This window comes from Protopterus annectens, chromosome 1.part2, assembly GCF_019279795.1.
Source record: "Protopterus annectens isolate FY-2018-M chromosome 1.part2, PAN1.0, whole genome shotgun sequence".
Taxonomy (NCBI): domain Eukaryota; kingdom Metazoa; phylum Chordata; order Ceratodontiformes; family Protopteridae; genus Protopterus; species Protopterus annectens.
In genome coordinates, this window is record NC_056727.1 from 36702617 (window position 1) to 36714440 (window position 11824).

Here is an 11824-nt window from a genome sequence, read left to right on the forward strand (position 1 = left end):
CCAAGGTGGTATTCCTATTGACTAGCCAGAAATTTTAACAGGGCATTGAGTAAATTCCCATATTCTTTTTACATATGGGAACTCTTTTCACTGTAGTGCTTCCTGTCTTTTAGTCCTGACATGTAGGCAGCTTGGAGAACCAGGAAGTCAGTCTGAGTGAACATGGAGGTCAGAGATGATAGCGGCTATGGTTGCTGTGATTATGGTGCTGTTATTTCAGCAACAGTTGTGTTGAATTTATCACAAGAAGAGTCAGAAGTTAAGGAGAAGTCAAGAGAAGAGTATGGTGTGACAGAGAAGGTAGAAATGGCAGTTGAGCCTTTTGAGAGGCAGGTTAAGGTGTTGGATACGACAAATATGGACTCTGAATATTTGTTTGGCATGGAACTTATTTAAGTCAGAAGCTACAACACAAGATTGTGTTCTTACACTCCTCCATTCGGGATGGTTGTGGGATGATATATTGTTGGACATGATGGATGAAAATAAGGCAGAAAATGGTAAGGATATGTTGATGGAAGAAATGATAGGATACAGAAGGAAAGAGTGCAGCAGAGTAAAGATATGCAGGTGGGAAAACTGTATGCAGATATGGTGAAAGAAGTGATGCATACTAAAAGAGAATTGAAATAAATAAGTTTAAAGAAAAAGAGACTATTTAAAGTTCAGGTCAAAAAGAAGAAAGAGGCAGAAATGGACATATATAAGGTAGGAGAAGAAGTAATTAAGACACTTGGGATTCAACCAAATGAAGTAAGTGCATTTATTCATATAAACATAGAGAGTTTTTGTGACATTATTTTCAAGACTGGGCAGATAATGAAGAAATGTAGAAAGGAATATGAGAAAAGAAAAATTGTTCACCGTGGAACTTTTATATTCTCAAGCTGTTCTACAGGACTACTAAGAAAAAATATAATATGCCATTTAGGACTGAAGTTGAAAAATAGACTTTAAAAAGTATCTATTAAATGTATGTAACAATGTATTGAGTTTATCCAAAGTGTAAGATAATAGGGATTTATGGACTGGGGTGTAGGAGTGTAGTATATATTGAAACTGGAAAATGACAGTATTGTGCATATTCCAAGTGTTTTAATGTTGAAGGAGATAGAGGCTTGGTTATTGGTGACTGCCAAAACATTACTTTGTGTAGAAAACTAATAATTTCATTAATAAATGTGAGAAAAGAAGATGTTTTGCATGTTAGGGTATAAGACTTAATGCAAGGAAGTGTGAAACAAAATGTTATAAATGTAAGAAAGCAGGACATTTGGGGGAATGTGAAGACAAGAGAAATGAGGTAGATTTGGACATAATAGAGGAAGTAGAGGAACAAGGTAAATGGTAAAGTTATAGGAAAGGAGTTAAAGGCAGTGAAAATGGAAAAAGGATAGTAGTGCTATGGACAGGAAACAAATAATACAAAAAGATAGAGCAAAAGATGATTTATGCATAGAAAATATTGAAGAAGAAGAGTTAGGGTTAAGTGATTGTGATGATGTTAAATGAAATATAGTTAAATTAAAAAAAAAATTATATTGGAAAAATAGTGAGAGAAAGGCAAAGGAAGAATCTAGAAGACAACAAAAAAGAAAAAAAAGAAAGGTAAAGGATGGGGATATATATTACTTAAAGTAGAGTTACATGTAACATTCTATCATTAAATGTGAATAGTTTTACAAAGTTGGAGGGAAGAATAAGGATTTTGGAGTGGTGTAAAAAGTTAGATTGTGATGTTATACTAGAAGCATTATATTTTTGTCAAAGTTAGAAAGATATCAAACAGAAGTGTGGTGGATAAAATGCTATATGGAATTTCAGGAAAGAGATTTGCTCAGGAGTTCTTATACTATATAGAGATATATTTAACTTATTAGATGTTACATTCATTGCAACAGGTAGAATTACTGTTATTGTTGTAAGATGTCTGGAACATACTATTAGAGTTATTGCAATATATGTATATATAATAGAAAGGAGAGAGAGGAGATGTTTAGAAAGATAATCCAATATGTAGCAGTCAATATGGAGATAATTGCAGTAGGGAATTTAATTGTAATTTAAGACAACAAAATAAGAAGGCATATGATGTCAAATTAGTAAAGGACATTATAAACTATGACAGTTAAACATTTGTAATCTAAAGACTTGGATGTATAAAATAGAAAAAAAAGGACAAAACTGACAATTTTATAGTGTCAGAAAGTTTAGTAATATTAAATGAGTACTACTGACAATATTTTCAGATCACAGGGCAGTTTGGATTATAGCAAAAGGAAATGTTGATTATATAAAAATAGGGAAAGATACAAAGAATAAATGAAGTGAAATGGGAGAAAAGATGTTATGAGATTATGGCAAGATCATGTAGAGGTGAAAGAATTTTATAAAGATTGGCCAGAATGGTGATTACATTTCAAGCTGAAATAGAAAAAGTGCTATGTGACATGGAAGGAAGAGAAACAAATATATATGGGAATCATAAGGTATAAGAATTTAAGTAATGATACGACTGATTGCTTTGAGAAGAATGATACAAATTTCTTTATAAAGAGGCAGAAACTATATGAGTTGAATAAGAAAAAATAGAACCTTTATTGTATAAATAAAGACATTTTTGAAAGGGAAAAAGGAAATTGCACCATATTTAAATAAAATAATTAAAGAGCATAATATGGTAATGAGAGAAATGAAAGATTCTTCATGTAAAATGCATAATACACAGGAAGAATTTATGAATGTAGTAAAATAACATATTATAACATTATTTAAAGAGAAGGAAACAAGGACACAGAAGGAATGAAATGAGAGGTATGTGCTTTTTGTGATATGACTGATAAAGACTTAGAAAAATAAATAAAAATAGAAAAATTAGAGCAGATGTTAAGAATAATAAACCTAGATTCAACTGTAGGAACAGATGGAGTAGAATATAGGATGCATAAAAATTTTACTGTAGAGCAAAAAAAAGTTTTATAAAGGTACTAAAGACATGGTTGAATAAAGGCTTTATTTATAAAAAGCTATGCGGAGGTGCTATTAGGTTTATTTGGAAAAAGGAGAGATGAGAGAAATGAAGAAGTGAAGACCAATTGTATTAAATAATATAGATTACATGCTGTTTATGACAATTTTACAAAAAAGGATGGAAGAAAAAGTAGGTAATGTAAATTAACACATGTTTGGTATAGAACATACAAGGGGTCAAGATTTATTATTAATAATTAAAGAATTAGTAGATGACATAGTAGCTAGAAATGTTCTGGCAAAAATTATGATAGGAGAATGAAACAAAGCTTTAGATTCAATCATCATTCAATATTATGGGATATATTGAATGTATATATAAGCAAAAAGATTACAAATGTGAGTTTTTCAGCATATAATTGTAATAAATGAAGATTATGATAAACGGAAGGTTGAGTGAAGATATATAGTTAGAGAAGGGTATTAGACAAGGTTGTCCATTGAGTGATACATTATTTGTTTTAGTAATGAACGTAATATCAACGTAAATGAATAAGGAGATGGATGTTATTTATACTTCTAATCTTCTTCTTCTTTCGGCTGCTCCTATCAGGGGTTGCCACAGCAGATCAACTGTTTCCATTTCTTCCTGTCCTCTGCATCTTGCTCTGTCACAACAACCACCTGCATGTCCTCTCCATAAACCTTATCTTAGGCCTTCCTCTTTTCCTGTTACCTGGCAGCTTCATCCTTAGCATCTTTTTCGCAATATACTCTACATCCCTCCTCAGCACATGTCCAAACCAACATAATCTTGCCTCTCTGGCTTTGTCTCCAAACCTTCCAACCTGGACTGACCCTCTAATATACTTATTCCTAATCCTGTCCATCCTCATCACACCCAGTGCAAATCTTAACATCTTCAACTCTGCCACATCAAGCTCTGACTCCTGCCTTTATGTCAATGCCACTGTCTCCAACCCATATAACATAGCTGGTCTCACTACCCTCTTGTAGACATTCCCTTTCACTCTTACTGGTACTCATCTGTCACAAATCACTCCTGACACTCTTCTCCACCCACTCCATCCTGCCTGTACTCTCTTCTTCACCTCTCTTGCTCACTCACAATTACTCTGAATGGTTGATCCCAAGTATTTAAACTCATCCACCTTCGCCACCTCTACTACCTGCATCCTCACCATTCCTCTATCCTCCCTCTCATTCACACACATATATTCTGTCTTAGTCCTGCTGACCTTCATTCCTCTTCTCTCTAGAGCATATTTCCACCTCTCTAGGGTCTCCTCCACCTGTTCTCTACTCTCACTACAGATCACAATGTCATCTGCAAACATCATAGTCCACGGGGACTCCTGTCTGATCTCATCTGTCAACTTGTCCATCACCATTACAAATAAGAAAGGGTTCAGAGCTGAACCTTGATGTAATCCCACCTCCACCTTAAACGCATCTGTCACTCCCACCACAGACCTCACTGCTGTCACACTACCCTCGTACATATCCTGTATCACTCTTACATACTTCTCTGACACTCCCGACTTCCTCATACAATACCACAACTCCTCTCTAGGCACCCTGTCATATGCTTTCTCTAAATCCACAAAGGCACAATTCAACTCCTTCTGAAATTCTCTGTACTTCTCCATCAACACTCTCAAAGCAAACATTGCATCTGTAGTGCTCTTTCCTGGCATGAAACCATACTGCTGATCACTAATCATCACCTCCCTTCTTAACCTAGCTTCCACTGACGGGATAAAATGCCTATTTTGTTAGATTATGCAGATGATGTTATTATTATAATAAATAATGCAGGCCATATGGGTGTAGTGATAAAACAAATGCAAGAGATTATTCAGGTAATATGTTTTGTATTAAATAAATACAAGAGTCAAGCTTTAGAATTCAAGGGGATTGCTGGAATTAAATTTAATACGATAGAAATTAAAATTCTTGGAATTGATTCTGGAAAACATGAAGTGATGGAAATTAAGTGGAAAGAGAAAATAGAGGAAATGAAACAAATGTGTGTGTTCTGGGAATCTTTTAGGCTTTCATTTTATAAAAAAAGTTTATTTAGTTAATTATATTTTGATATCTAGAAGTACTTATTTACCTGGTGTTTTCAGCATTCCTTTGAAGTTAGGAAAGAAATATATAATATCATATTCTCCTTTTTGGGGGGATTGAGGTTGAACCCAGTTAAACCGGGGTTTTATTTGTGAAAAAATACAAAGGAGGATTCAGCTAATTAACCCTTTAGTGTGCATGGCTTTTTGAAGACATATAAAATAATGAAATGTTTAAGAGACTGTGACAGACTCTTTACCCCAGGCCACTAATCAAGGAGCCTCAATCCTCAACAATGACACTGGAGAGAGATGGTCACTAAGAGCAGGAATGAATGTACACTGTATTTTCAGATGCAGCTCTCTATGTCAACCACAACTTCCCCCAACAGCACATGGGGAACACGCTTGTGACCTTGGACTGGACTCTCTGATTTACACACACACACACACACACCACACACACACACACACACACACACACACACACACACACACACACACATTCTCTCCTGGAAAAGGCTGGTACAGATTTATCTGTAGCCCTTACGGCCAGACTTTAAGGTAACCACACTGATACCAGTCACCCACTCTCAGGGTCTTACATGGGTATCCAATTGTACTGAGTAAAACCAATACTAATATAAATGGTAAAGAGTAACCAAAGCAGCAAGGCTTTTCATAGTGGCCATAACATCACTAAAATAAGCACACATACTTTCAAGATGTTAAAAGTATTCTCTAAAAAACAGCCACAATGAAAGGTATAAAACTATTTAATAATAAATAATAAAATAAAAAAAATCAATATCTAAGTACAATAAGCACCAGAGTTTCAACCACCGGAGAAATACAAATAACACAGTTGGACAGATTCAAACAGAAACAGAAAATCTAGTACTAACTAATCTCACTGCATTTCCTGACTGTCTAAAGAATAACTGTTCCCTAGCTAACTTAATTAACACAGCAAGGAAAGATTAGATGCTGAGATGCTTACTTCCATAAGGCAAGGTGATGAGCCTCAAACTAAAGCTGAACTGAACTGAAATAACTAAGCTGTGATAACTAACATAGATCTTTATATCAGGTGCCAATGAAAACAAAACAAAACAAACTGCTATGTGAGTTCCATCCCCTCAGTGCTGTTTATAGAATGACATCACATTTGATTTCCTGATTCTGGTACAATACACACTTTGAAAAGATGATCTGTTGCAGTATCTGAAAACTGTAGAACAATTTCAAAAACTTCTACTCTTCCCTTCCAGAAGTCTCTGTTTATACATATACATTTAATCAGTTATTATAATACTGTTGACACATTTTTTAATATAAGCATCTGTACAAGTCAGTGTGATAGTCAAATGGCACAACATTGTTTACAAAACTCCAGCTAACCATGCTAGCATACAATATGTTACACAGGCACTGCCCTATTCTCCCTGGCACAGACAGCAATACCTCACATTGTCACAGTGAAAATAAGTGTTCTTTATTAACAAAAATATTAAGTTTAACTACAAAACAGAATGGTTATTATATTTCTGTTCAAAGAAAGAATGTTTTTTAACAAGGAAATGGAAAATTATCAAGATAGGATTACCATGTGGAAATAAATGTGAAAGAAATTTGAAAATGAAAGAAAAAATGGTATAATAAAAATAGGGAAAATATTCTAGGATATATCCATGGGAAGATTTAAATATAGAAAAAAAGAATGCTATTACTACAAAAATGGTAAGATGTAGGGGAATTATATAGAGTGTCAATATTTTTTATGGAGGTTGACTATACTTAATTTACGATAAAGGTAAATATGCCTTATAAAAGTAGAAAAGAGAGATTGTCTTCCATTGTGGTGATTTTGAAACTAGTGCACATGTTTTTTTTTAGAATGTAAAAGAGTCAAAATGTTATGGAAAAAATACTCTAGATAAGTATGTGGAAGGATTTAAAAGTGTGTATGATTAATATATGGATATGACTGAATTCTAAAGACATGCTTCTGGAGCATTTCCTCCCCGGGCCTCCGCTGAAAACAGGATCTATGGAACCTAGTCAGACTTTCCCGGTCAACAAATGTAAAATAAATAAATAAATAAATAAAAAATTGGGGTTTATAAAAAGAAAAGTAAAAAGGAGGTTGAAAATTGATAAAAAATGTTTCATATGTTATGGCAAATTTGCATTCAGAGAGTGAAGGAAATCATGTTTAATGAAAAATGGGACTTGGGGATGATATTAAAAAGGATAAGACTTTGGTTGTGGAAATTGGAGTGTGGGTCAAAACAGTAACAATTTAGTGGGTTTATATATATATATATATATATATATATATATATATATATATATATATATATATATATATGTATATATATATATATATATATATATATATATATATATATATATATATATATACATATATATATATATATATGTGTGTGTGTATATATATATGGGATCCAGACACATGCTCTACTAGCATATGTGTGAATCACAAAACATTGAACACACATACACGAAAGCGGTTAACATCGACAAGCACTTCCGTGCATGGGTGCCTGTTTCGTAGATCGGACTACAGTGCGAGTAAGGGAAAATTCCCTTTTCCCCACTGTAGTGCGATCTCAGAGTGAGAATAATAAAGTAGGGGGGGTGCGGGGGGGTGAAGCCCCCCTGCAGAAACGTAGATTTTTTTTTTGAGCTACACATACACGGAAGCGCTTTTCGATGTTAAGCGCTTTTGTGTACGTGTGTTCGATGTTTTATATTTCGGACATATGCTAGTCGAGCATGTGTCCTAGACCCATATATATATATATATATATATATATATATATATATATATATATACTGGATGAAAGAACTGAAGAAGGAAAGATATGAACTTATGGTTTAGAAACAATGCATATAGTATAAATAATAGAAACTATGTATATATAATGTAAATACGTTGGAATGTAAGTGATTAGGATTGTTTTAAATAATTATGATTGCTTTTAAAAAAGGACTCCTACTTTTGGCGTATGCGGAAGTTTTTTGTGTTTGCACTTCCTGCTTCCTGTCCAACTGCATAGGTAGTTCAAGAAGCAGGAAGAAACATGGTGAGTCAAGATGGCTGTAAGGAGATAGTCATCAAAACAGTTGTAAGTGGAGATGAGGTTAATTTGGAAGTGAAAGAGTCTGATCATCACAAAATTAGGTGATGGCGGAGTGCAAGGGAAGAGAGGTGCAATTAACCAAGAGTGAATTGGAGCAGAGTGATGAGTTAAAGGTGGATGCACTTTTATTGGATTCAGAAACTTTATTTCAGAAGAAGCTATTTCAGAAGAATCTGGATGGATGATTGCAAACTTTCAATTGAGAGGTTGCAGGTTGTTTATCTGGGGGATATGTTGAGTTAATCCATGGAACTTGTACAGTATGTGGTGCAAACATTTAACAGAGTGACAATGAAAGAGATTTTTTGTGCAGTTCTGGAGAGAAGTTGAAAGAAAAGTGCTAAAAGACTTTTTAAAGACTTTATGTAGAGATGTTATGGATGTTACAAAAGTTTATGACGAAAGAGGTTTGTGGATGGGATGGAAATGTGATATAGTTTTGAAAATGTAAAATAAAAAATTATACATATTTAGAGCATGATAAAGTTAGAAGGAAATAGGGGCTTTGTTAAATACAGGGGACAACTGAATTTTTTTTTTTTCTGGTAAAGATGATCATCTAATCATTAATTGTGATAAAAGAAAGTGTTTCATTTGTAGTAAATCGGGGCATGAAGCTAAAAGATGTGATAGGATGTGTAGAAAATGTGGACAAATAGGATGCACATAGGTGGATTATGAAGATAATATAGAACTTTAAAAAACAAGAGTAAAAGCAGAAATGTGAATATAATATAGAAAGACATTTAGAAGAGGAATATCTACAAATTATAATATAAGAAAATAGTAAAGAAGAGAAATAATACATGAAAAAATGAATTTAGTGAACTGGAGGGAATGATACAGGAGTCAAGTGAAGAATATACAAATTGGAGAATGGTTAAAGGAAAAAAAAGAATTATATAGGGGAAAGGGTGAACGATAGGAAAAGGAAGTTTAAAAGTATAGTTGTGAAAAAAAAATAAAAAAAGGCAAAAGATAGAAGTAGAATGGGCTAAAAATTCAAATAGTAAGACAGGTGAAAATCGTACCTATAAATGTTAACATTATAAAGCATATTAAAAGAAGATTAGGTGTATTAAAATGGCATTCAATACTTGACGTATGTCATTATATTAAAAGATACAAAATTAACAGAAGAAGAAAGGTTACAAGTACAAGAATTATGAGATGGTAAATGAGGTTTGGGCACAAACCAATTTGTCTTGGGATTTCTTCAAAGTTTGAGGATGGGTGAGCAAGTGGGGGGATTAAAATGGAGATATGTTTGGGCTGCAGGAATTAGGAAGGGATTGTAAGTTTAGTATGACATTTGAGGGTATATAAGCTTTGGGCAAGGAAGGGTTAATTTGTTTAAAGAAAGTTGGAGGAAATGAGGTAGGTGTAGGGTTGGGGCTTAGAGTATCTTTCTGTCCGTGTAGTTGGTTTAGGATTACATGTTGGCATGATCTTGTTCTTGCAAGGATTACATATGTGATTGCTGTAGGTCCTTCAGTGGTTTAAGCTTCTTTATATCAATAGTTAACATAATAGTGTTTTTTTGTCAGTTTGTAAATCATGGGTGGATTGATGTTTGAGGTTTGTGGGCTTGGCCAAGAGAATCTGAGCTTAAATTTTATTTGTCACAGCAGTTATGTCTGTAGCCATGATGAAAGTCTCTGTGCAGTGTCGCTTTTAGTTCTGCACTCAACCATGTTACTTAACTTAGCTGATTGTGAAGTGTGTTCATAGGTTCAAAGGTGTGTACTAGGCTAATGGCCCTGGAGCCCTTACAAGCCTAGCCCAAAAAAATTGCCCAGGCACTGTGCCACCTAATGTTAGTTCACAGTGCCTCTACTTGATAGGGATGATTCCTGGAGTAAACTTTTGTTACCGATCCACTCGTCAAGATTTGTCTTGAAGAGGGCCAGTGAGGTGTTCTGCTTGACATGAATGGCAAGCTTATTCCAGAGTATCGGCAGTCTTTGGGAGATGAAACTGTCCCTACAGCATGTTCTGTGAATTGTGGTAATAAGGTTGTGATCTCTGGAGTGTGTGGTGCAGGGGGATTATGATTTCTTTAGGTGTAGCATTACAAGTAGGGCTGGGTCAGACATGGCTTTGTAAGTCAAGCAGAGATCACCTCTAAGTAGATGATAAGAGACAGAGCACAGCTGAAGTTTCTTGAGTCTGTCCATATAGGACATGTGTAAGGCCCAAGATCCTTTTTGTGAGGTACTTTGGTGGCCTCTCCAGCTGTTGTAGGTGTCTGGTCAGGTAAATGCCAAATGGGGCATTATATTTTATGACTGGTCTAATGAGGGATGAGTAGAGAGGGATGGTGACCTCTTTCTTACTGGATGCGAAACCTTTAGTTATAAGATGTGCCATGTAGAAGAATTTCTGACCACAGTGGCAATGTAGAAGGAATTTCTGACCACAGTGACAATGTGGTCAAAGGTGAGGTGGCTGTCCACCTGAGTGCCCAGATGTCTTATAGCCTCTTCAGTGCTCAGTGGGCTCTCATCAATGTAGTAATTCATGGGAACTGAGTTTTTTCCAAAGGGGATGCTAATGCATTTTTTGGCATTAAGCTTCAGGCCATGGTTCTGACACCAGTCATGGGTCCAGAGATGCCCTTTTGTAGGTTGTCTGCTTCACTTCAGGAGTTGATAATGACTCCTAGCTTGCAGTTGTCAGTGAACATGGTCAGCCAAAGTCCTTCTGTGTTGGCCTGGACTTCTGAGAAATAGATGCCAAACAGGAGAGGGCCCAGGATTGAGCCCTGTGGACTCCACTCACGAGTGGTTAACAGTCTAACTTGGAAACCACAACTTTCACTCTGTGTGTCCTGTCTGTGAGCTAATTTGCAACCCACCTAGTGTTGTAAGGATTAATGCCTAGTTTGGTGAGTTTATATAAATGATACCTGAATGGAGAATGGTATCGAAGGCCTTGGCCAGGTCAAGGTAGGCTGTATGCTCTGCCTTACCCTCATCCACAGCCTTGGTGACTGCCTTGAAGAAGTCAACCAGGTTCAGCAGGCAGGATTTCCCCTTGACAAAGCCAAACATTGTGGGGTCAAGAGTTTGGAGATTGCCTATATCTTTGTTAAATCAGGTCCATGATGATGCGCTCCATAGATTTGCATACCAGACACATCAGGCTAATGGGGCAACAGTTCTCATGGTGTGTAGTTGCTCCCCCTTTATGGAGCAGGATGACGGTAGCTGTGCACCATTCATTTGGACATAGCCTGGGGTAAGGCTGCAATTGAATAAGGCACACAGATGTGGTGCCAGTTCATTTTGTAGCTCATGTAGGACCTAGTCAGGGAAATTATCAGGTCCCATGGATGCTGTATTCTTGGCTTTGGACAATGCAGCTTTTTTACATGCTACACAGAAATGGTGGGTACCAGGCTTTCTTCTGGTATTGTGATAGGGCTCTTGGGGGGAGAGAGGGGTAAATATGGCACTGAATCTGTTGGCCAGTATGTTGGCTATATCTGTTGGCTCAGTATAGGAGGAGCCATTGTGCAATAACTCAGAGCAAATCTGGGTATTGCCTTTGCAGTTTTTGATATAGCTAGAGAAGGCTTTGTGGCTGCTTTTG